The 27,797-nt window shown below is 37.2% G+C and overlaps 1 long non-coding RNA gene across 2 annotated transcripts in view; it reads left to right on the forward strand.

The window, feature by feature from the left end:
* Positions 1-27,797, forward strand: part of LOC143714124 (uncharacterized) — a 284,206-nt gene that overhangs the window by 177,978 nt on the left and 78,431 nt on the right. For both annotated transcript variants that reach the window (XR_013195410.1, XR_013195409.1), the window contains exon 4: positions 11,386-11,593. This is a non-coding gene — a long non-coding RNA (uncharacterized LOC143714124). The remainder of the gene's footprint in view (positions 1-11,385; positions 11,594-27,797) is intronic.

The following is a 27,797-nucleotide window of genomic DNA, read 5'->3' on the forward strand; positions in this document are numbered from 1 at the left end:
GGGGGGGGGGGGGGGGGGGGGGGCTCATTAAAGACAGCATCATACACTGAGCACATGCTTCAAAAGACTCTGTAATGAGCCCTGATTGAATGTCTGATGAAAAGCAAGAGACATCCACATAGTGACTCATAAGCTACAGTATATAACTTGTGTGTACATAGGCCTCTCTCTCTCTCTCTCTCTATATATATATATATATATATATATATATATATATATAAGCATGCAGAATGTAAAAAAAGAAAAATGTAAAAAATAGTGCTGTTAAAATGAAAGGGTTGAAAATACAGTATTGTCATTTCTCATTCAATATTTATATCCACATAGATGATGTAAAGCTCTCACACACAATTACATTTGTTAAACCCTTGTTACTAAACAAGCTAATGAACTCACTCAATAACAATCAAGATTCAGAAATGCAATCACAACCGTGACAACAAAGATAATGATGGTTGTTTAGCGGATCTTTTTGATACCAAAAGTCTTTGTTTAGTGCAATTAAATGCATGAACAGCTATCAAAATGCACTTGCAATGACTTAATTTGCCTTTGGCTGATGTCTAAATTATCTTATGCCTATGATTCATTTTGTGGATGCTCATATGTGACATTTCCACCTTATAGTGAGAGTGTGTGTGTGTGTGTGTGTGTGTGTGTGTGTGTGTGTGTGTGTGTGTGTTTGTGTGTGTGTCCAAAGCATGGCGTGGTCGATACTGGACCACGGTGTCATTAAATATTAATCCGGTGTTACAGTGTGGTTTTTTCTAGCATTCAACTGAACAGCTCACGTTTCTTATATGAGAGAACGAGAAAACGAAAGAATAAAATAGGTTAGAAAAGAGATGCAAGAAAAAACTGGCTTCCAATGAGTCTGCATGGGGGGAAAATGAAGTTAGACATGAGTGAGGTTGTTTTTGTTGACATGTACCTGTTCAGCTTCTGCTTCTACCAGAAAGCTGAGACAGCATATCCAATGGACAGCCACAATGCAGTTTAGAATGCTAAATTAGACATATAATATACTCTTGTGGGCTCTTTCTCTCCTATTTATCGCACTAGTAAAATGTACTTAAAGTACCATTTTACCATGACTCACTAGGGTTAGTGTTCGGTTAGATATGTAATATGTAGAATATGTAAATATGTGCTGTACACTTTCCTCTCAATAACAAAATAAACACTAAACAAAAATGACATTGGTGAGAAAGCAGCAGTAAAGAAAGCATCTTATCATAGTGATGTGGATATGTTTGCACCAGGTCTGCAATTAACCAACATCATGGCGACAACAGTGTACTAAAAACAGAAACGTTTTTTCCTTTGCGTTTTTCGCATACAGACGAGAACATTTTCAAAACAATTCTCATTCAGATGGATCTGCGAAAACAACTAAAAAGAAAAGCGGTATTATGCTGCCAGGCCAGTAGTTGGCGATGTCACTTTGTAAAGAAACACTATGCGCCTACAGACTGAACATGTAATATGCATGCACATGACGTCACCTTTTTCACAATATCGCATATTGAAGTTTAGATGAAGACCATAATGGTATTGTTTTCAAAAACGTGCACTTTGAATCCCGTTTTCAGGCCCCCAAAATTTTTTTTTGTTTCTTGTTGAAAACGGTGGTGTTTAAACGGCCCCTTAAATTACACTGTCATGATAGTTTGATTATATATATATATATATATATTTAAGACTATAGACTATATAGATCTGGCTATAGAACATTGCATCTATAGAGTGCCGAAGTTATGACGTCACTTTGTAGGACAACTCGTAAGTTAGCGGCGCATGTGTTTCCTCGATGGAAAAGCTATGCATTTTCCCTTTTGGGAAATTTTCCCAATTTTTTTCTCCCATTTTCCCTTTTGGAAAATCACAAAAAATAAGATCTGTGTTCAACAAAGAGTTGTGACCCTTACACGTTTTGTCTATCAAGATAATCTTTACAAGTTAATCCAAAATGTATACATTTTGAAGCCTATATAAAGTTTAAAAAACCACAAGCAGGTTATAACTGGTGTGTTTTATGTCATAGATCAAAACGTGAAAATATTTAGAGGCTTTGTTAACCACAGATCTTATTTCAGGCGAATTAGCAAAATCCCATTCAAAAAACCCATAGACTTTAGGGCGAGGGAACCGGAAGTGCTAAAATGCTAACTCACTTCCGCGTTTTGGCCTACAAAGTGACGTCATAACTTCGGCACTCTATTTCTTGTGGCACTGAACGGGAGAGAGGTTCTCGGAACCGTGTGTAAACGTCACATTCTTTTGATTTTCCCAGCAGAAACGTCCTTCACAAATCAGTCTACATGTTTTTCATATACAAGCTAGGAAGTGGGGGAACGTCTCATTTTTTAAAGTTTTGTTACAAGCTTTTCACACATTCTTACATATAGCCCCTTTAATTTAATTGATTATGAGAGTTCTGATGTATACATTTTCATTGTATGGGGAAAAACAAATTGTGGTTGTTGCTGATGACTGAATCTTTTCTTACATTTATTACCATAAAATGTCATGTAATCATATGTTTGCATGATTCTTGAAAAAATCATTCCAATATAGCCTTTGAAATTCTGATATGTTACAACAATAGGTGTATCTAAGCATATTTATGTATATTCAACCTCATATTGACCTGAATATTAAAATAGCTCTTCGTGTATTCTAGAAAAAGGTGGTCTTTTTCCTCTCTCTGAATCACAAATATGGAAGACATATGCATTTAGATGCAGAAAGCTTTCTGACCCAGTTTGGTTTGTAATACTAACATCCCTAATGTCTGTAATCACTAAAAATCTCCATCTGTGTCAGAATGGTTAAGAGACGGGAATTCCGTCGGGAGACCTTTCTGAGTGTTTAGTGGAGCTTTGGATGATTTAAATGTTACTTTGATCTGATTTATTTATGCGATGAGTTAGTTAATCATACAACTCAAATGAAAAAAAAAAAAAGAAGAAAACACTCAGCCAAGCACAAGCTAAAACACTTCCCAGAAGCCTCTGTTAATTTATGACCTTTCACAATACAAGTCCATTCCGAAGATTTGTTTCATAGGGCGTGAAGATCTTCTGATGGGTTTTTTCTTTTCTTTTTTTTTCCTACATTTGCATCCAAGTCTTTCCCAAAACATTAAAATCCATTCCCCCTCTTTTCTCACTGTTACTGATCCATATTAATTTGTAACTATTAAATCGGTTTTAATGTTTTCAAAGAATAATGTTGCTACTAGAACGTGTCTGTGCTACATCAAAATTTCAACTGAGGAAACATTGCAGGGAAGATAACAACATGCTTTCAGCCCTCAGCCTTTCTCTCTTAACATCAGCAAACGCTGCATCAACATCTCTCTACATATTAATGCTTTAATGAGACCCCTTTGGTGTGTCAATATTTGTGCAGTATATGCAGTGAGAAACCATTGTTGTGTGTATTAAATGTGTGTGTGTAGTTTTGATCACTTTAATTAGATAAGTAGAAGTTTTATAGTAGTTAGCCCTGAGGCTTAAACAAGTTTCAGACATCAACAGCAGTCCCCTAGAGAGAGAAATGGTGTTACCCTGTGTTCTTGCTGGGAGGGGGGAGGGGGGCAACAAGGTCCTCGGTTGTATAGGGTACTTATACGGCCGATAGAAGGCCCACCTCAAAACACTTTTGTCCCGAACCCCCATCAACCCCAAACCCCCCCAGGCCTCAGGAATATAAGCTATGGTTTTGTAATACTATAATCAGGGAGAAACCAGGTTTGTTTAACACTTGAACAGGGAAATTCTAGGCTGAAATAAATACATTAGTATAGAAACAATTTTCTCTCAGAAATTTCTTGTTAATTTTACAAACAATTACAAAGAAATGGAAAGTAACACAATGACTTAAACATGAAATAGTTGGCTATTTTCTTTAAAACATACTCTAAAAATCTTTGTTGTTTTATTCAGAATTATTCAGAAAAATGTTGTTGTTTTGTTGTTGTTTTTAAAGTGTATGGTGTTCTTTAGGGTTTTTGGTCAACATTTTAAATATACACAGGGAATGTAATCAAAACGTAAAAACAGAGAAAGAGCAATTAACTAACCAAAAAAAAAAAAAAAAATATATATATATATATATATATATATATATATATATATATATATATGTTTTTTGTTTTTTTTAGTTAATTGTTCTTTCTCTGTTTTTAAGTTTTAATTCCATTTGCTGTCATCTAATGCTAACTTGAAGATAGACTTTAAAAACACAATAACACTGTTAAATCTTTGGCAAATCTAAAAAATAAATATAAATTTTTGCTCTACACTGTAAAGTTGTGATGCCATACTTTAGCATTTAAAATGACTGTTTTTAGTTTTTCTAGACAAAATACTATTTCATTTTATTATTGATTGTTTCTAATTTTTCAGCCATAACATGTATTTATAAATATGAAAAAAGTATTTGTTTAAATATTTTATAGTACTATTTAAATGCCATACTATATGAATATGGTAATCAAACAGAGAGAGGGAAAAAAAAACTTTTTTTCTGAGACTTTGGGTCAGTGTGGCATTTGATTATGAAGCCTTTTGAGTTAGTGGTTTTCATTTGAGGACTGAAGTCGTTTGACATTTCTGTCAGGTGGTTTTCTCTTCCTCACCCTCAGATCGTCTCGTATGCCATCTGAGAACACTCAACCAGGACACTAATGAACTGCTCTCTGGTCTCACACTCTCTCTTTCTTCCTTTCCCCTTTTCCCCATGCATCCCTCCCCTTTCCAGTTCTTCACTTTATCCCCTCTTGCCTCTCCTCTTCATCATTTATAACACTCAATCACCACTATTTCTATTGTGTGTCTCTGTTTCCCATTTCCATCTCTGTACCTACATATTTATTTATTTATTTAGATCATCTGTTTGATATATTGTAACTATAGTGTGTAAACTTTGTCTTTTGAATTTATACTGTATTGTGACGTATCTTTGTCTCTTTTTCTCATGTCCTTTGCTGTACATAATTTGTTAGTTAGTTTGTTTGTCTCTAGCTGCTTTTCCATTACCCTTCAAATTGCGCAAATTAAAATTGCGAATTGAAAATATGCCCAATGGAAACACATCAATTTCGCAAAAACTCCCATTCATCGCAAAAAAGTTTTTATGCTCGCATGAGGTGGTTTTTCAGACAATTCGAAAAAATATATATATTGCAAAACTGCAATGGAAACAGTTTTTGGGCATTCACAGGTCACCTGACGTAGATGACGCGGTATATTTGGACAGAATATGAGACAGAGTTCTTTATTAAATCCATAAAAGACAAAAGAATTACAGGAATACTGGATGCTAAACCTCAAAGAAATGCCACAATCAAGACCTCGAAGCAGATATAAGGGAGAAACACCCAGAAACACCAGCCACTCCAAGTATAATGGTCTTTCCTTACCAATAATGCTTGGATAACACAAATATGTCTCCTTCGATTAATAATAATGGCCAGTGCAGTGGCTGAGATATATGTAAACCTACCAACATCCGTCGCCATGATTTTTGGAATGACTTATCGCGAGAGGAAAAAATTACGTTTTAGTCGCATAACATCGGTCAATGGAAACGCCGTCATTTCGCAATAGTTTTTTGTCGTCATTTAGAAAAAAATCTGTGCAAATCTGTAATGGAATCGTACCTACTTACTTACTAATTCACTCAGTCTCTCACTCACTCACTTACTCACTCAGTCTCTCTCTCTCCTTCACTCACTCACTCAGTCCCTCATTCACTCAGAGTTGTAAAGTCCAGGGGTCAGAAAGTAAAAGTCCTGCCATATGTTTATTCCACCCATGAACTCAGCCAGCTGATTTCACTAATTAGTTCTATCTCCTGGCTGAAAAACTGTGCTAATTAGCAAATCCAGGTGATTGAAACAAAGTCTGAGGAGGACTTTTACTTTCTGAACCTGGATTTTACACCTCTGCACTCACTCACTCACTTAGTCTCTCATTCATTCACTCTATCACTTAGTCTCTCTCTCACTCAGTCACTCATTCATTCACTCACTCATTCGGTCAGTCTCTCACTCACTCTCTCACTCATTCACTCCCTCACTCATTCATTAACTCATTTATTCACTCACTCATTCACTCCCTCACTCATTCATCCCCTCATTGACTCGCTCACTCCCTCGCTCATTCATTCCCTCACTGACTCACTCACTCAGACTCGCTCACTCCTTCATTCACTCACTCACTCACTCACTCACTCACTCACTCACTCACACTCACTCACTTATTCACTCATTCACTCTATCACTTAAGCCCCTTTCACACAGAGATTCCTGAAAATACACGGAAAATGTGTCCCGGGATGGTTTGATTTTGGTTCATTCACACTGCCAGTGACTTTCCAGAATCTGTGAGTGTGTTCACACACATCCCGTAAAGATCCCGTAAAGACACGTGACGTGTAACGCACACGTCGAAAACATGTTGTGGAACAACAGTGGAAGTGTTTGCATTGCTTTGAACAACATGGCAGCTGATCAGGCATTAGATGTTGATGTTCAATGTACAACAGGGGTCTCCAACCTTTTTTCATTTGAGAGGTACTTTTAAAAGAAGATAGTGGCCGAGAGCTACTCATGTAATACAATACTTAAATCTCTTAAATAATGTCTCATAACTCTCATATTAACAACTATCTAAACTGTTTTAGACCTAAAAGAGTTTTTGTAGGCCACCCTTAAATGTCAGAGAAAAGAACAGAATCAGAGATTAATTATTTTAAAGAAAATTGTACTTTGCATATTATACTGTAACAACAATTATATTTGATTTTATAGTGCATCTTAACTAGAGATGAAATGGCATGAAAATTTAATTTCATGATTATAGCGACCAAAATGATCACGGTTATCTCAGAATCCTGTTCAAAGAGTACTAATACTACACAATAAAATCAATTCAACAAGTTGTATGTCAAAAACCAGCAAATGACAAATATAATAAGCATTAATATGCACTTTTTGTTTACATAAACATTAAAATAATTCCTTTAAAATCTGGCCATCATTTTTAATGTTGTGTCTTGCGACATGTTATCTACTAAAATGTAGCCTACAAGTTCAAATAAAGTTTTGACAAAAAAGATTTATAAAAATAAACCAGGCATATTTCAACCTTTAAGTCATTTTTATAAAAAGAATGAGTCAAAAAAAGATAAATTACTGAGGTTTACAATGCACATTAGCTTATCTTTTATTATTAATAGTAAAATTAGGTCTGATTTTCCCGTGGCGTCTGTCGTTGCTATGCAACCATGCACTGCGCTCTCCACAATGACAAAGAAGTTTTAGTAGCTAATGGTTTTTTCATCTCGCTGCGCATGGAAAAAATGCTTCAATCGTCGCTTCAATTATGAGCTTCCTACATTTGAAATAACGAACTTGAGCGCGCAAAAGATGTGATATGTGAACGGCCCCTTGGCGAGCTACCTCCAATCAGGCCATGAGCTACTGGTAGCTCGCGAGCGACGTGTTGGAGACCCCTGATGTACAACATGTTTCGTGGTCAAATCACAACTTTTTTTTGTCAATTATGACTTATTTTCATCATGTTAATTCGATAAGCCATCATTACGTTGTGCGTCAAGTTACACACACCTTACGCCATTGGTCCTGGCTGTTGTTCACACAGGGCGCATTCTGGGACTTATCCAGGCAATGTTACTAGGTCCCCATCCCAGCATCAATCCGTGTTTGGGTTCACGCAGAAGGCATTCTAGCAATTGTACAGCAATATCCCGAGATCAACGCGCTGTGTGAAAGGGCCTTTAGTCACTCATTCACTCACTCAGTCTCTCACTCAGTCACTAATTAATTCACTCACTCACTCACTCACTAATTCATTCACTCACTCACTCACTCAGTCACTAATTCATTCACTCACTCATTCACTCACTCATTCACTCACGCACCCACTCTCTCACTCATTAATTCACTTACTCATTCACACGCACTCACTCTTTCACTCATTCATTCGCTCACTCATTCACTCACTCATTCATTAACTCATTTATTTACTCACTCATTCGCTCACTCGCTCACTTGTTCCCTCAGTCACTCACATTTACTCACACACTCCCTCACTCATTCATTCACTCACTGACTTGCTCACTCACTCAGTCTCTCTCTCTCTCTCTCTCTCTCTCTGACTCACTCACTCACTCACTCATGTCAGCTGTATGCTAGACTGTTGTTATAGTGAGTACAGAAACTGCCTTAAATTTTAAATGAATGCATATTGTGACCTCTCTTCATTCTGAATGAGACTATTTGTCATGTTAATTCTATTTTTGATAGGAACACAATTAACTGTTTGAGCTCATACAAACTCTAATAATCTTAAATAATTTAATTAGATGCAACTTTTTAGTCACTCAAACTGTCAGTTTGCATTGTGTCAGTTGCATGAATGTTACTCTTTAAATCTTAAGAGTCTTACTGATGCATAATTAGAAAGACATTAATTTGTTTGTAATTAAGATAATTGAAACCATTAAGCACTGTTAATTTGTGAGAAGCAATCCGATAACATTGAAAATAGCAATCATCAACATCCAATATCATCATTTCCCAGACACATGAAAGCCCAATTAGGACAATATAAAGCAAAAGGCCAGTCACAGAAGATTGAAGCTGAATGTCAGAGCCTGTAAGTCAGGTAAAGTTCACCCCATCACAGATCTGCTCATCTTTGATGAACCTCTTGACGATTTAGCAAATTTTTCATTTACTTCGATTTTAATTAGCCAAGAATTTTATCTTGCTTACCATAGCATTTTGAATATCTGATGACGGTTGAATTCAAATCTTATGTAGTGATCACTTCTATGTTTCCTCATCTTGTCTTGATTCAAATATCACATTTTTTCATTCAACATTGGGAAAAGGTTTTCAATTTTACTGACACAGTAGTTCAATTTTACTGACTCAGTAGTGAACAGTAGTTCACCCAAAAATTTAAATTTGGTCTTTATTTAATCACCCTTATGCAATTCAAAATATCTTCTTTAATGTATGTTCTATAGAAAAAGAACATGTGATGTGATGTGAAGAAAGTCATAAATGGTGTGGTGAGGAGATGATAGTACTGAATGTTGTGTTCTGTCTTACAGTGAGAGCTATATCGAATTATTTATTCATCCACATACAAGCTACATGCTGTTTGATTAGATGTGAATAAAATCACCTCTTATTGGTTAATGACACTAAGCAGGCTCAAAACGATCAAATATTTTTATTTTCCAGGGATGTGCATGACAAATGGCAAGGAACTGGGAGCTTGTGGTGTAAAATGGCCTTTAGTTGTGTCCTACCTAGAGGGCATAGTTGCTGCCTGGTCAGTTGCAACATACACCCTTCGTACTTCATTCCCACAGGGATGGATGCTCATGCCTATGTCATTTGTCTTTTGTTCTCAATCTTTGAGTTCAGTTATGACATGACAACAAATGTTGTCTGACCAGTGTATTGCCAAACAACACCTTCCCCTTCCCACTGAGCAGATCACTCAGCACCAGACTACTATAACCTATACTTTATTCCCATTATACTTAACTAAAACCATAAATACAATAAACCATAAAAGTAACTATATAGTATTTACTAAAATTGTAATCAAAATTAATAAAAAACTACAGACATATTTTAAAAATAACTATACAATGTGTTCACAAGATTATGGAAAATATGAAAATAAAAACAGAAACTGAACCTGCTCTTTTTCAGTCTTTGTTACCTGATGAATACGAAAGATATGCTAAAAGAGTGCAGTGGATATGTTAAATCCGGCATGAAACGGAACTTGCGATAGTATTTTCTTCCCTGTTGTCTGATGTATAGCCGAGTGAAACGGCTTCTCAAACAAGAAAAAAATGTTTGGCCGAGACTTGATTTTGTCTATTGGGAATTGATTAGATTATTGAATCACTATGGGTTTTTTTATTGCTGTGATGTCGTTTGAGTGACAGGTTGTCCCGCCCTCACGCCAGTAAACACGTCATCAACGAGAAGTTGCTGAGAGTGAGGGGGAAGTTACTTTTATTAAAGACTGTGAGGGCACTTGAATTAAAAACAAATAATAAAAAAATTTATGCGCAAGGATACGTCATTTATAATAAGAATCTGATTTCACGGTGACTTTAAATCAGTCGGGTACAAATATATTTCGATTTCACTCTTGTCTCCAAATAGTACCAGCAAAATCTGTCAGCACAAACATACGCTAAGACTGCACTTCATGATCCATGTTACCTCTTTTCTTTCTGTCTGTCTCTCTAATAAACAGCCACACATTTCAGGTTACTTGAGTTTAATGATGATTAATGTTGATGTAGTGTGTTCACTGAAAACAGATTGATGTTTTGGATCTTAAAGAAACACAAGGTCAGACCATTTTTCCCCTTGACATTTTTGGGATTGACAGTCACAGCTGGAGGGGTGCTGGGTGGCAAAACTGAGTGACTGATAGAAATAAAGAATGAAGGGAGAACTCATGAAATGGTCACCAGGACTTTACCTGAGGGGAGAGAAAGAAATGGGATACAGCAAATGAAGACAGACTTCAGTGGTGTTTATGAGAGTGACTAATAGTTTTATTAATGGTTTATTTTTCCCCGAGTTCATTTTTTTCTGTTTGTATTCGTTTTTACTATGATCTAAACTCTAAATGGTCTGTGTACTGGTTTGTAAGCAGTTCACTACATATTTGTTGTTTGTACTGTATAGGAAATGTTGGCAGATTGAGGTCACAGGTTATCATTACTCCAGTAGGTGGTGACAAGTGACTGTCTTTGAGTGAATCATTGAATCATTAGTTCAGAAACACTGAATCATTCAGGAACTAAACCATTATGAATGAGTTATCGAAAAATTTAGTCAAACAATTCGTTTAGCAACACTGATTCATTCAGCAATGAGTAAATTAATCATTTTACAGATGTCATCGAAAACAAGAATTCATGCAGGAACAATTTTTAATTTAACCATGGGTGTAAATACTAGTATGCACAGTGCTTATTATTATAGACTATTATAAAATGCTAGTTTTTTTTTTTTTATTGATTGCTAAATTTGATTATTATTTTTGGGAGATTTGTACATTACTGGAGCGCAAGTTAAACTGAATATTGTAATATTACTTTTTTACATTTCAGAAGAAAAAAAACAGTACTTTTTAACTCCAGACAGACTGCCAGAAATCTGTATTGACTTCTCACAGTATTGATATTCTTATTCTTTGAGATTGGTCCTCTATATCCCTTCTACATCATTACTAATAACTTTAAAATGAATTCTGTTTCCATTAACATGAGGTTTCTCCTCTTTGTTTTTCTCATCATTCACAGAACACATCAGTAATCCCGCTTCTTGACAGATGGTTGACCGTGCCGTGCTCTCGCGGCAGTGATGCTTTTCCTAGAGGTTGGTCTCTTGAGGATAATGACGGCCACAAGATCGCTTTGTCACTGACATCAGAAGATATATGGCACACCGCTTAAGATACATGCTGTCACTTTGAAATCCCATCCAGTGGAATTCCATCCAATTTTCCTGGTATTTTCACCATTGCATACATCACACATTTTTAGATTAAAAAGGACAATTTAATTTTACCTGACAACAGGGAGCAGCCTGACAAACTATGAAAATAACCTGTGCACAAAAAAATCCATCTGTGATCTGAGTTAAATATATCTTTAATGAAACTGGAAGTACATATTGCTCTTTGATTATTGTAGATAGGTAAGCGATGGGTTACGGGAACTTGTCGGATGTCATTTCCTGAAGCACAGATGGAAAACCTGACTGGAAAAGTCTGGTCTTCGGCTATTTTAGAGTAATGCACCTGTTAACCAATTTATTTATTTTTTCAATTTTATATTTCCTAATAATTCACAGTTCTGTTGATTGGCAGGTATTGTTGATTACAGATTAAATGGGAAGTCATGAATAGTATTCATGAATCATCAATTATAAACGCCGGGCTGGCTTTAATCAATAGACATTAAAAGAAAAACTATTTATTTTGGTCTACTTAATCACTATATTGCTATGTTGTTGTATATACATTGTTTACATTTATATACATACTGTTTTATACAATTAAAATGTGTCAAATTTGGCGTTTTAAGTCTGGCCTAAAATAGGATGCGTATAGTATCATATTCATGTATCTACATAATTTATTTTAAAGGTTTTGTATTGTAACAAATACGGATGGATGGATGACCTGTAAGGATCTCAACCAGATCCAATAGTTACCTAATGCTTTTGATAGCTTTCAAGTAAAAATCAAGTGAGTAATTTGTTATATTGTACTACCACAGTGTGGCAGCGATAGCATTAGCATATTTAGCCTAGCTTATTTAATCTTGTCAGTTAGCGCCAGTGCTGGTAAATGAGCTTGTGTTAAAGCTCACTAAACCAGCTAGCATCTCTTTAACATGAGGATTATGGAAGAGACACAGTGCCTGTGACATAGAGACACACATACTTACAGCATCTTAGTCTTAATCTCCCAGATTCATTTAATCCACTCAATAATCCACCGCAGCATCCAGTCGCCACTATCTTAGCATCACTAGCGATAATCTGCTGATCTTTATAGGCCGTCCTGTCACAATGTCTATCTGTGGGGTTTTATACAAATATGGTCTTTGATCTGGCCGAGGATCAGGGTTGTGGCTTTAAATAAGATATTGGATTGCAGATTTATATCATGTTTTAATGGCCGTATCCATGAATCGCGATTTAGAGAAATAGATGGATTGATGGATGCCCTTTATTGATCCCCAAGGGCATCGTGTACTCACCGAAGTGGGCCGGTACTCACTGGTACATACCAGCAATTCTGCACTAAATACTTTTCACAGACACGTGAATTATTCTTGTGTACTGGCGTTATGCTTTTCTGTCCCTGCTCAACAAGACAGTCTGTGCTGTCACTTACACTACACTACAAGCGTAAGTCTAGCTAGTCAAAGTTTTAACAATCAACATTAAGTCTGCTGCATATTACAGCTAGTGGGGCCTGAGACCATATTGAAAATATGGAATTCAAAATCTAATTTTAACCTGGATATAATAAGACCGTTTTAGACTTTTGACAAACTCAAACATATATACAAACTCAAACATATATATTATATATGTTTGAGTTTGTCAGAAGTCTAAAACGGTCTGTGTGTGTGTGTGTGTGTGTGTGTGTGTGTGTGTGTGTGTGTGTGTGTGTGTGTGTGCGCACACACACAAACATCTTTCTTAAAAACTTTTTTTTAAGATTCTGTACAATTTGTAGGTTAATAACTTGTTTTGATTGTTGTGACGTAATGTGAATAAATGAGAGTTAAACAACTACTACAAATAATTTATTGTTAAATATTCCAGTCTTCCAGTCAAACACTGATAACATTTTTTTATGTGGTTAAGTAAATACTACAGAAAAAACTAATGCAATTTCTTCCTGAATAAGTTAGTTCAGGCTAGAAAAAAAAAAAAAAGTAAATTATATATTAGTACTCAATTTAAGCTTGTAGAAATTAAAGCGTAAATATCAATGTCATAACATTTAGTAAAACCTACTCAACTTTCTGATACTGGTGTTCCCATCATGCACTGGGGCATGAACAATAATGAGGCTGCATTTTCACCGTTTCCCAGCTGTATTTACACTGTTTTATCGTTGCTTTTATGTTAGGTTTAGTGTCTTTGTTAATTTTACTTTACTTAGTTAAGTAGATTTTACTTAATGCAATATGTGAAATTTCCATCAAGTCCCCCATGTAGTCAATAAATGTATCCCTTAAAACTTACCTTCGATCACCAAAATTACATAATTAAACAGTTTTTCCTGTCATACCTAAAATCTGTCATACCTTAAAATAGCTTGAATGTAACTCTACACCCTTGCCTCATTTAGTATATGCAGTTCTATGAATATGCATATTAGCCCCCACTCACACCAGGTCAGAGATCCACTCGTTGACGATCACACATTGACGTGATTGGTTGTTTGTGACGTTAGCCTGGGTTTCCCCATGATGCCTTGCGCGCAGCACGATTTTATTCACGCTGCTAGGCAGTCTGGATTCCATGGACCAGATTTTTGCCTCAGCGAGGGGACCAATCACAGAACGGGGAGGGAGCAGCAAGACGATGACGACGTCTATGTGACACACCGAAGCAGTTTGTTTATACCTATGGATCCAACATGGCAGCAGACGCGAAGTTACCTTTCGATGCAGCCTTAGATATTGTTCTAAGTAGTTTAGTTAAATCTCTGACCCATCGTCTTCTTCCTCGTCTAATTTCTGTCTTTTTGGAGATTTTGGTTCACTGCTGTTTCAAGGAGAAAATACTCAGCAATTGTGTTGAATTATGAATTTGCACATGGTTAGTCTTAAAGCACATTGAAAACACCACATATACATATAAAAAATTTAAAGCTTGATTTTCACCACAAGGGGACTTTAAAAAATCTGCGTGCAAAAACTTGCTAAAGAAAAATTAAGTGAAATTTTTGTCAGTAAAGAAGGCAATACCTGTCACTAAATATATGGGTGTAATTATTCTACATCTTTATGCATTTGGCAGACGCTTTTTTTGCAAAGCAACTTAATCAGTTCTTGCTTTCCCTGGGAATTGAACCAATGACCTCAGTATTGCTAGTGACATGCTCTATTTGAGCTACAGGATGGGATTTTTTTCCACAGAACACAATTTAATTTTTTGTGGATATTTTCTATAGATTTATATTTAAGATTTTGATTGTTATTTGTTAAATTATATCACCTTCAGTATCACCCAAAGCACGTTCCAGTACTGAAATGCTGACATACAATATACCTTAGCATTTTTTTATTTTATTTTGAGCACTGCCAAATGAGAAACTATGATAGAAAGATATATAAATATATGGCTATACTTGTGTGTATAGCAGTTATAAAGTAAGATAAACTTTTAAAAATCAGAACTGAAGTGGTCATCGATAATAAAATGCATCAGTAAAGGCAGTTTTACTCTGTTCATCCATCTTTTGTTTTATTAGCTATTGATATTCTGATATTGTCCACTCGAGCCTTTCAAGAAACCCATTTGGTTTTGTTTTAAACATAGATATTATATTTTTGTTTCTTCCTTTATCATGTTTGTTTAGCTCAACATTTATACAGCAAGTCAATCAGCCCCCCTTCTAATGATGATGTGTAATTACCATGTTTCTGCAAGCTGCTGATTTTCATTTTGTTTGCCAGCGATCTTATCATGCTGATTTTCTTCTTTCGATTTGTATTTTTCCTACCCGTGTTACAGCTTTGCCGTAAGCATTCGTCGCATGTCAAGCCCACAACGCTGCGCCCGCAAAACAAGCGCTGTCTCACATATGCGACTGATAAGGCTGTAAGAGAAATTGATTGCTTGGTGCATCAGAAGTTGCTGTTTAACTCTCAGAAAATAGGCGGAGAATGTATGTGAGACTGTAGATATTTCCTTTTCGTGTCTGAGAACAAGCGGCGTTTAATTCCGTCACTTTTATGCTAAGATAACGCATAATCAACATCAAAGGCAAGCTTTTTTCCTAAATCTTTATCTAAAGCTCACAGGCCACTAATTACTTACAGTATTGTGTTAGACAGCCACATCAGCTATTGCAAGTTACAGCTTCAAGTTTTACATCAATATCACAATGTCACAAATGGAAAAAAGGGACATGTATAGTTCATTATAATGTTGCATTGTGTTTTGTAGCATTTGTAGTACCGCCCTTGGAGGAAGTTATAAAGAACAAAGACTTTTCTTTGTATGGGCCGTATAGTAGAAAAATGGTGTTTTACTCTGGGAGTAAAGGAGAGAGAAGAGACAGATGGAAATAGTGAATAATTACTCTCAATGCAGCAGGAAAATGGATTGTACATGTTTACCTCTCACAGCACAGTAGGTTAACCTCCCTTAACAATTCTCATTCTGAAGCACCGAGACTTAATGAGCAGAGTAAATTGTAAATCACTTAAGAAGAGTCGTTCTTTCAGATAATTAAGTAAATGCGTTGAGAACTTTACCTGTGATTTATTCATTCGTTTGATGTCAAGCGGTGGTCATGTCAATCTCCATAATTTCACTCACCCACACGCTCGTACACCAACGCACACAAACACATAAAAACACGCAAGCACACATACACACATAAAAACACGCAAACACACACACTCTCTGAAATGCAAATACTCAGATGGCATGCAAGGCAGATGGCACAGATTAATGGACCTAGACTCACAGTTCCTTTGCCTTGTCCCCTCCCCGAATGCTTATATATAAAGTGATAGCCACGAAAGCATCGGCTGAATTGCTGAATTGCTTACATCTGGGTTTGGAGATCAACATGGTGATAAGACCTGAGATAAGCACTTTGAAGTCTTAAAAACTCCCTGTGGATTAGTTCCTCACCCTTACTCAATATGACAAACAGCCACAGCAGTAAGCCTGCATTTTGAGCCCTAAACCTTAGTACAGTAGATTAACAACCATTATGAAGATGTACTTAATTAAGAAGCGCTGAAATGCTCCCCCCGCCACTTGATGTGTGACATTTAGCAGATGGCTGTGTCCATTTGGGACAAAATATGTCATAGACACAAGCATGTTATTATCTGGTATTTGACATTTCATTTCTATTTAAATGCTTTCCGTGTACCGTAATGATACATGAAGTATACATTTGGACATATTGACAGCATCTAAAATGTAAACCCTTTTAGCTATGAACAACTTTACGGACAAATCTAAATAGCATCACATTTAATGCGGCTAACGTATAAATAATTTGACAATAGTTTTATGTTCACTTATTGAGCTAGCCTATAGTTTATTTAATTGTATCTAAACATTAAACTTGTTTAATTAGCTATTGCAAAGTTGTTAATTTCCATTTCTACCAGTCAGTAGAGGATTTTTTTGTGCATTTTTGTGCATATTAATATTGAATGTTAATAATGTATGTTTAAATGCATAACTGTACATATTCTCTATGTACAGATAACTAAAAAACAGTGATGTTCTGTTCTGTGTCGCATCGCATTACTTAAATTCAGTGAAATGCAAATCATGACAATGCTAACCTCTCAAGTACGGGCAAAACATCTTATCTCTGATGTCGCCATGTAGTGATTTATAAATCCAATACATTGTGCACAAAGAAATAATCAGTAGGTTACATGCATTATGTTTATTTATTTTATAGTATACATAGTATACATATAGTATTTGATACCTTTTAGCTGTTTTAATAAATGTTTGCATTTCCTTTAAGTGTTTTTGCAGGAATTTGGTATTTAATCAAATCACTTCACATGTAATTTGTCACATGTGACACTTGTCCTTTTGCTTAGATAATTGTTACTAACGCACTATATGCACTTGTACACAAGAAAATCTTGTGTAAATGTAAATTACGGGAATGTAAATGTAATAAATCTCAGACTAGGGTCACTCACATAAAAAAGCAATTATCAAAGCTTAGACTTGTTCAATTCAGCGCACATCCACAACTCCATTACTAACGGATTCTATGTTGTTGATGTAACGTGCAAATCAAAGACTGGAGAATAAGAAGCGAAATTTGGAACCTTGTTACTCAAAGTCCTTCTGAGATCATGCTTGTTTTTTCCTCATCTCATCATACATATTTCATCAAATTTCTCATGTTTAAAAGGATGGATTTGAAGGAACCTCTTTGCCTAAATATTTAATTTGGATGTCTAACTTTTCACACTGTTTATACTATATAATGCACATAAAAGATACCTGAAATCATGCAGCTTGTTGCTGAGTTGTGCCATTAATTGTCTAGGCAATCAGATTTATGATTTACACATTGTGAATGACAAAATTATAAAAAATAAAAAAAAATGGAAAGGAAATGAGTGATATCTAGGAATATCTTGAAGGATTATGAAATGTTTTCTTAAGAATCTCTTATTTCTTAAGCATAAAATGACAGACTCTGATGTTGTTTGATTGCACAGAATGCTATACTTGTGTTCTGAGGTTGCTTTGTCTTGTACAACAAATTCAACCCTTGTATCTTTGTGATAGTCGCTCAGTCCCACAGCGAACGTTTGGACTAGATTTGGTCTGGAGCCAATATGTTTATGTTGCTGTTTGTGCTGCTGGATCACGATTTTTACAATGATTTTCCAGGCTTAGTGTTTTAGAGCTTTTGGTTTTTGAGGTCAGCCTCGATCTGTTTTGTCCAGGTGTTCTTGGGCGCCAGTAGTTGGACCTTCCATTTCGCAGGCCGCTGCCACCAGTCGATATGGCATAAGTGACCGAACCACTGTAGCCTGCGTTTTTGGATTACTTCTTTGACTCGTGGTTTATTTTCTCACCTCATTCTGAGGCAATATTTTATAGAATATCAGTGGCTTCTGCATTGTCATTTGCGAGTACAGCACTATCATTGCCCAAACATTAGGTCAGTTGAAGTCAGCATCTCCAAATTGGACGCCTGGTTATTGTGAACAATTTGTCTGTATTCCAGGGAACTCACCCTCCTTCTTTTTCATATACGCTTGGGACCGGCAATGGCATAGTTATTCTTAAGAATGTTTTTGTGAATCCAACCCAAGAATGTTCTCAAAACGTTTGACTTGGGCCACCTAGCAATCAGGCACCAGCCTTAGAAATCACCTTAATAACCATGTTACAACACCCTAGCGTCATGGTGGTGAGTTTTGCACTAATAAGCAACATTTACAGAACATATTCTTCAGACAATGTGTAATAAAATAAAATAATAATAATAATTTCAAGGTATTATTTAACATTACTAACCTTACTTGCGCTTTTACACATGCAGGGAAACGCTTGTACACAAAAGTATCATCCTCCACAAAGGCTCATCAATTTAAATACGATATTAGATTAGCTAATACTTCAGTAAAAGTTATTTTGGATTTCCCATGACACATACACTCTTCCCTGTTTCTCTTTCACATACACACTTTCTCAAGAGCCCAGAGCTAATATGAATGGATGGCTTGGCTAGCCTGGTGAAATTAGCTCCATATCACATTTAGGTGAATAAAATAACATGTTTTCCCTCTCTGCGGAGGCTGCATGCCAAAGAACAGGCTACTGGGTTTTTGGCGTCCTGTTCCATAAAGAATTGCCAAAACAACCCTAAGACAACATGGATATTACTACAAGGTCAGAAAAGATGAGCTTTCGCAGCAGGTGATCAATCAGGAGCTAAAAACTAACCGTGAAAAGGCAGACTCCTGTAGTGACAGACCATTATCACGGTTCATGCTTGTGAATAAGCAAATTCAGTATGTTCAGATTATGCAGTAGAGGCAGGGAGTATTTTGTTGTAGTTGTTGTTTTTTCCCTTTAATATTTTATTGTACATGCCTCATACTGTGAGGTGATTTTTGTGCTAATTAACAAATATATTATACTGGAGTCATTCTGTGGGTTGACTGCAGGGGTGAATAAACTCAGGAATCTCCCATAGTTTGCCTTTGTCTTTCAATAGAATGGGTTTTAGTTTAGTTAATCAAATGTTCCCCCTTTACATCAAATATGGTTTCTTTGATCTCCTTTTTTATGGTTATATGGAAATTATTTTCCCTTTCCTCTCTCTGAAATTAAATTTAAGTTTGCCAAGCTATCTTATGGCTTATGGGGGGGGGGGGGTTGAACTTTTCAAAGCACTGTCTGGATGACTCCCATAGGGACGTTCAAATATTTATTCATTGTTTTGTACACTTGTACCCATTGTTTAGTTTACCTCTAACTTCTCTGAATGCTTTAGTCTTTATTTTCACAGAGATTTGAGTATGCAAAATTACTTTGAATATGGGCAAGTGCAAGGGTTATGGTGTGTCTTGTCATAGAGGCTGTTTAAACACTGTTTTCACCTAAAGTGTAAAATAGTTTGTGTTTTGGGAGTTAATTTACACGACAACTGCGTTTTGGGTGCCTGAAAACACAAACTTTTGAAAAGGGGTTTCAAAGTGCAAGTTAAGAGTGGTCTACGTGTAAACCACAAAATGCGAATCTCTGAAAACGATGACGTCGTGCACATGCGTATTACGTGTTTAATCTATAGTGTTTCATCGCCATCTACTGGCCTGTCAGCACTCAGCAGAATACATTGTTTTTAGGCGTTTTCGCCGATCCGTTTGAATGAGGATTGTTGGTGTCGTCTGTATGCGGAAAACCTAAGCATATCGTTGTTGTGTAAACGCACCCTTATAGTTTCATGGTGTTCAGTTGCTGTTTTCCTTTGACCCAGTTTTCCCATTTGATTAATTTGATTCATTCTATTCACCTGTCCCTCATTAATTAACTTATCAGCTCCTTTGTTTGCCCTGTGTATTTAAGCCCTCAGTTTCTGTTATTTCTTGGTCCTGGATTGTTTTACATCAATGTGTACGTTGTTGTGTTTCCTCTACGTTATTCTACTGTTTATTTTTTTTGATTCTTGGATTAAAGATCCATTTCGAGTATCTCCTTCATCAGGCGCTTCATTATAGCCAACCACCGTGACAGCAAGAGAATGTTATGTCACGCTCTTAGTTTTTTTACATAAAACTCTAAATAAAAAATAAAAATTAATTAAACATTATCTCCACTCCCACAACACTCCAAACCATCCAGCTTTTGAGTTTGTCTTATTTTTAATGAGGTCAATCTGAGTCTGGATCTTCTATTGGTTAACTTAGGTCTGCTGTTTGAACTTTGGTACTCAGCGAAAGCCTAAACTACTTCACATGTGCTTGCGTTTCCACTTTCCCGTGTTTACATGCATATGAAAGTACAAAGCCTAATACTGCTCGTTAACCATAAGGCTTTTTGTCAAGTGGCAGTTTTTTTTTAATGAATCACGAATCAAATCCAATTGTATGGTAATTGTGTTTGTTATAAAGCAGTTGTTTTTCATTTGCGTATTTTTTATTTTAGTTCTCAAAAATAAGTCACTGTAATTATAATGATTTTATATATTGATTAGGAGGCACACTCTAAACAGACATGTCCAGGATTTATATATAAATCTGCCTATAATAATTTATTTTTTTATATATTTTTAACCTTTGTTGATAAGAGATTGAAACACTATTGAAAGAGATAATGAGAATGTATCCTTTTAGCACTTTATCAGTAAAATAAATATTTTCAATTAATTACTAATAAGACATGCAACGCTGCTCCTTCTTTTGCGTTTTTCTGTTCTTCAGAGTTAAGATGGTAAAAACAGGGTTTACTTAAAGCCTAAAGTGAAATAAATGATGGAAATTAAGATTATAGCAACATTTATAAAGCTAATTCCAACAGAAATATAGAATACTCAATGTGCATTTCAGATGTGGATTAATTATCTCTGATCTGAAGCCATTCATCACTGGAGACCCCTCGCACAGCGGGAATCAAAGACTTTGTCTCTGTCAGACTGATTTGCTTTCCTATGATTTTCTTGTAGACAACTGAATATGGACATCAGAAGAACCTCGTCGGGCTCTTAAAATGAGCTGGTAATGGAACTATTGCATTTTAAAAGCACCTAGAGAAAAAGCAAATAAGAGAGATCTTAAATTAGATCTAATAGAAAATACAACAAAAATAAAAAGTGCCAAACGAATGAGAAATATACCCTGCTGTGTTACCATAGTAACCTTTTGTTTGTCAAGATGCGGGTAGTTGACAGCATGCTGGCATAGTGACTGTGTATGTGTGTACTTGTTTTATTTGAATTTGATGAGTGTCCATGCATAGAGGACAATGCCCATGTCCTTGTCCAGTGTGGAGAAGTGTCAAGGTTAGAGATGTAAAAAAGAGCGTGTGTGTGTGTGTGTGTGTGTGTGTGTGTGTGTGTGTGTGAGAGAAAGACGTTTGTTTGAACTCCCTGATGTGAAGTTTCCTAATGTGTCCCATGGGTGTCATTACACACACAAAGACAAGACACTCTTTAAACACACTACTCATACGCTCGGATACAGTCTTAATTATGAGTCTATCAAACCTGCTCCCTGCAGACAGCACGCACACAGTTTCACACATTATTGCATAGAACAGGCTGTTACAACAAGTTTATGCAATTTTATGTGCATTTTGCATGAGGACTGGATGCACATGTATTTTACACATTTATAACACTTTTTACGCATATACACTGAACAAAATCATAAACACAACACTATTGTTTTTGCCCCCATTTTCATGAGCTGAACTCAAAGATCTAAGACTTTTTCTATGTACACAAAAGCACTATTTCGCTCAAATATTGTTTACAAATCTGTCTAAATGTGATAGTGAGCATTTCTCCTTTGCCGAGATAATCCATCCACCTCACAGGTGTGGCATATCAAGATGCTGATTAGACAGCATGATTATTGTACAGGTGTGCCTTAGGCTGGCCACAATAAAAAGGCCACTCTAAAATGTGGAGTTTTATCACACAGCACAATGCCACAGATGTCGCAAGTTTTGAGGGAGCGTGCAATTGGCAAGCTGACTGCAGGAAATGTCCACTAGAGCTGTTGCCCGTGAATTTAATGTTCATTTCTCTACCATAAGCCGTCTCCAAAGGCGTTTCAGAGAGTTTGGCAGTACATCCAACCGGCCTCACAACCGCAAACCATGTGTAACCATACCAGCCCAGGACCTCCACATCCAGCATCTTCACTTCCAAGATCATCTGAGACCAGCCACCCGGACTGCTGCTGCAACAACTGGGCTCACAACCACAGACCACGTGTAACCACTCCAGCCCAGGACCTCTACATCCAGCATATTCACCTCCAAGATCACCTGAGACCAGCCACCCGGACTGCTGCTGCAACAACCGGGCTCACAAACACAGACCATGTGTAACCACACCAGCCCAGGACCTCTACATCCAGCATCTTCACCTCCAAGATCATCTGAGACCAGCCACCCGGACAGCTGCTGCAACAACCCGCCTCACAACCACAGACCACATGTAACCACACCAGCCCAGGACCTCCACATCCAGCATCTTAACCTCCAAGATCATCTGAGACCAGCCACCCAGACAGCTGCTGCAACAATTGGTTTGCATAACCAAAGAATTTCTGCACAAACTCAGAAACCGTCTCAGGGAAGTTCATCTGCATGCTCATCATCCTCATCAGGGTCTGGTCCTGACTGCAGTTCGTCGTCGTAACCGACTTGAACAAATGCTCTCATTCGATGGTGTCTGGCACTTTGGAGAGGTGTTCTCTTCACGGATGAATCCCGGTTTAAACTGTACAGGGCAGATGGCAAACAGCGTGTATTGCGTCGTGTGGGTGATTGGTTTGCTGATGTCAACGCTGTGGATCGTGTGGCCCATGATGGCGGTTGTGTTATGGTATGGGCAGGCGTATGTTATGGACAACGAACACAGGTGCATTTTAGCAATGGCATTTTGAATGCACAGAGATACCGTGACGAGATCCTGAGGCCCATTGTTGTGCCATTCATCCACGACCATCAACTCATGTTGCAGCATGATAATTCACAGCCCCATGTTGCAAGGATCTGTACACAATTCCTGGAATCTGAAAACATCCCAGTTCTTGCATGGCCAGCATACTCACCGGTCATGTCACCCATTGAGCATGTTTGGGATGCTCTGGATCGGAGTATACGACAGTGTGTTCGTTCCAGGTCCTGCCAATATCCAGCAACTTCGCACAGCCACTAAAGAGGAGTGGACCACCATTCCACAACAGGCCACAATCAACAACCTGATCAACTCTATGTGAAGGAGATGTGTTGCACTGTGTGAGGCAAATGTGACCCATCACAGAAACCAGGGACACAAGTCGGCAGCACAACTTTCGAGCAAAATGTGAAAGAAGAGGTTTTTTTCTAAATTGGTGATTTTCAATTTTTTGGAGAATCTGTTAATTGAAATCACGAAGAAGCCTCTCCATGTTTGAGATAGCAGTATTGGTATATTTAAAAGCTTACATTTTGAGGTTGAAATCGGCTTGTTTTCGGAGATTCTAGCATGCAGTAGGGGCGTGGCGTGTCATTGTCTGTGTGTATTTCCATACTGAATAACCCGGCGCTTTTGCCCCCGCCCTCCAAGTGAACCGCATGGCTACTTATTATGCTGTGCTCTGGCCGGCTCTATCTGATATCAAAATTCAATGAAGATGGATGCCGCAAAGATTGTCGCAGATGAGCTGAACCGTCTGGCAGTTACACCGAAAATGTTTTCGACGCACTTCGTGGGCTCGGGAAACTGAACCGGAGGTATGGGCGCGGTGTGCGCGCCCTCAGTGCTTGAATACGGCGGCTCGGCTCGCTGACAGCGGTGGCTGGCTGTTTCATATGTGACGTCCCGATTGCTTTGAATGGGGAACGTTTTGTGAACAGGGAACAGAGTTAATGGACTGGCAACAATCTCCATAGAACATGAACTGGCACAGAGAATCGAAATAGAGGATGCAGTTAAGACCTTTGCTGTGATGAAGGCCTGCCGTGCGTGTTTCTGAAATGTAAGGTAAGCTTCATTTGCTCTTTAGTCGTTATTTAAGATGCTGAACCTGCTGATGATATAATGTGCTTGCGGACATTTCATTTGTGTGTGTATACGCACATAAGAAAGTGGTGTAAAGAGATTTGCAACAGTAATTTGAGGAGGTGAAATGTGATTATTTGGAAAATTCCAGAAATGACTGCTTAAAGAAAAATGCCAGCAGGCATTTGCCTCCTGCATAAACTTTAATATTGTTGACATTTTGGGCACACGAGCGTTGCGCACTATTTGCGTTACATGTAGGCCTATGGCTTATTGGTCTTTGTGTGTTGTTGCTGGTTTTGCGTTATATGTATATGGCATATTGGTCTTTGTGTGTTGTTTCTGGTTTTGCGTTATATGTATATGGCATATTGGTCTTTGTGTGTTGTTGCTGGTTTTGCGTTATATGCAGGCTATATGGCATATTGGTCTTTGTGTGTTGTTGCTGGTACGTTGCAAATAGAGGGGCAGCACAATTGTTTTTCGCCTAGTGCGGCAGAAGTGCACTCATTCGAAGTGCAAAAAAAGCTGTAAAGCACATGGAGGAGCTTTACAGGGGGTATGGCTTATCTAAATGAGATGTAAATGAGCCCTATTGTCACCCCCAGCAGCAGAGACAGGTGAGAACTGCACAATCTTTAGAGGTCGTTTTCTCTTCTTTGAGCTTTTTTAAGTGCCTACTTCAAAATAGCCACAGCTTCTCCAAATATTATCAGATTTCCACATGTTACACATCGTTGGAAAGCTTGGAGATTACACTTTCAGAATCTATGAATAACTCAAAATGCCCCAGAACCGACTTGTGTCCCCAGTTTCCGTGACCGGTCACAAATGGTGGTCACACCAGATACTGACTGGTTTTCCTTTTATTATGGCCGCCTAAGGCACACCTGTGAAATAATCATGCTGTCTAATCAGTATCTTGATATGCCTCACCTGTCAGGTGGATGGATCATCTCGGCAAAGGAGAAGTGCCCACTAACATAGATTTAGACAGATTTGTGAACAATATTTGAGAGCAATAGGCCTTTTGTGTACATAGAAAAAATCTTAGATCTTTAAGTTCAGCTCATGAAAAATGGGGGAAAAACAAAAGTGTTGCGTTTATAATTTTGTTCAGTGTATATCCTCATGCATAATACAAGACCCATGCAAATACGACACTTAGCTGCTTAGCATACGCACCATTCTGTTTATGCTTATGCTGGGATACAACCTTAAAAGCTTCCAGTTCTAGTAGAAGCTCAAGGGATGAGTGATACAGGAAGATATTGAGAGTTGAACTTGCCAAAGACATGTTGTGATTTAAATGAATATGAAGGCTAATATGAAGGCTTTTTTTTTGCAGTGTATTTAATATTATCCCATTTATATTAAGTCATTTTCCAGTGTCGCCAGATCCCCCAAAACAAGTGACCGGTTCCGACCAAAATTATCCTAAAACATTACTTTATAGTGCAATGAAACTGAAACTACTTTCTGGAAATAAAAATCCCCCCCAAAAAAATATCTCACACTATAAATGTCCATTACTTATCAAAAGCAACTCAATAAGCTTATAATTAGTCAATTTGGCATCACTGACATTTTCATGAAAGTTTTAGGCCCTGTCCCAAATGGCAAACTTCATGTGCACTTGCGGTCAAAAGTGTGCATTGAGGGTGCATATCAGCCACAAAGAGGGGAGCTCGCGAGCACCCTTCTGAAAACTAAAATGACAAACAGGACACCTTGCTGTCTGGCGGACTTAACGGACAAGCGGCAGTCAGTGTAAATCCACAAGACCATAGAGTGTCCCGTTTGTCATTTTAGTTTTCAGAAGGGTGCAAAGTGTCATTGTGTCATGAAAGTGTGGACTCTGAGGAAGATTGCAAGGGCTTAAGGCCCCATGTGGGACAGGGCCTTAAATCATTCAGGGTGATTAATTTGCCAATATTTTGCCATTTTGAGATTTATCAGCATTGGCCAATAACCGTAACTGTCTGCTCCATTAAGAAAAGCTTTAGATATTGGTGTCAGTTTTAAAATCCACTGACAACATTTTCAATAGATTACATTACTGCTTATGAACAAATGATTGGTGCCCATATACGTATAGAGTGGTTTTAGATTAGTGCTCGGTTTAAATTGAACCAAAAACATTTGTTGAAATTTGTTGATATATAGATATGTTGTAAACTAACAAAAAAAATCTGTTTATACTGACTTCTATCTTTATTTTTTTAATGGCTCTTGGTAATGACTCTCATGCTGCATAACCCAGCAGAGGCTCCCACATGTGAATCAACAAACACACTGAAATGATTCCGAACATCCTGGTGGCGTTCCAAGCCGAGAGTGCTACGTCTGCTATCCGTACACTGCATGCGAGTGTTTATTTGCAGTAATGTTTTAAGTGCTTCCTCTGTGAAATGAGAGGAACAGATGGATTTGGCAGATCCCATGGTACTGCTATCAACTCTGAGTCCCCATTGACAAAGACAAAAACTACAGTCCCCCCCACCCCTTTGTTAAGCATGGCTGAATCATAATGCTTTCCCCTCATTTATTTAGTTTTGATAATTGCTTTAGATAACGGAAATGCTGACGGATGTAAATGGGGTTGCAGTGACAGGTTTAAAGACCTATCCATGGATGGCAAAATTTCAGCTTCTGAATTATTATATTATATTATATTATATTATAACCCCAAATCAGAAAAAGTTGGGACATTTTGTAAAATGCAATAAGATCAAGAATCTGTGATTTGTTCATTCTATTTAACCTTTTATTAGCTGACTAAAGTACAAAGAAACATTTTCCAATGTTTTCACTGACCAACATAATTGTATTTTGTAAATATGAACATATTTTGATTTTGATGGCTGCAACACACCCCAAAAAAGTTGGGACAGAGACTAAATAAAAGTGAAAAGATTATCCAAATTAGATTATCCAACTATTTTGAAACATTCCACAATGAGCAGGTGAATTGGTAATACTTGAGGGTATCATGTTTGGGTGTTAAAGTGCTTATCAGTCTTTTTAAGCAAAGATGGGTCATGGCTCATCACTTTGTGCCAAATCTCTTGGGAGAATTGTCAAACAATTAAAAAATCATATTTCTCAATGCAAGATTGCAAAGTATTTATGCCTTTCATCATCTTCCATACATAATATTGTCACAAGATTCAGGGAATCCAGAGAAATCTCAGTCTGTGTTGGGTAAGGCAGTAGACCTCTGTTGAATAT

Source organism: Siphateles boraxobius, unplaced genomic scaffold (genome assembly GCF_051911475.1).
Source record: "Siphateles boraxobius isolate OS27281-9 unplaced genomic scaffold, OSU_SipBor_1 53, whole genome shotgun sequence".
Classification (NCBI taxonomy): Eukaryota; Metazoa; Chordata; class Actinopteri; order Cypriniformes; family Leuciscidae; genus Siphateles; species Siphateles boraxobius.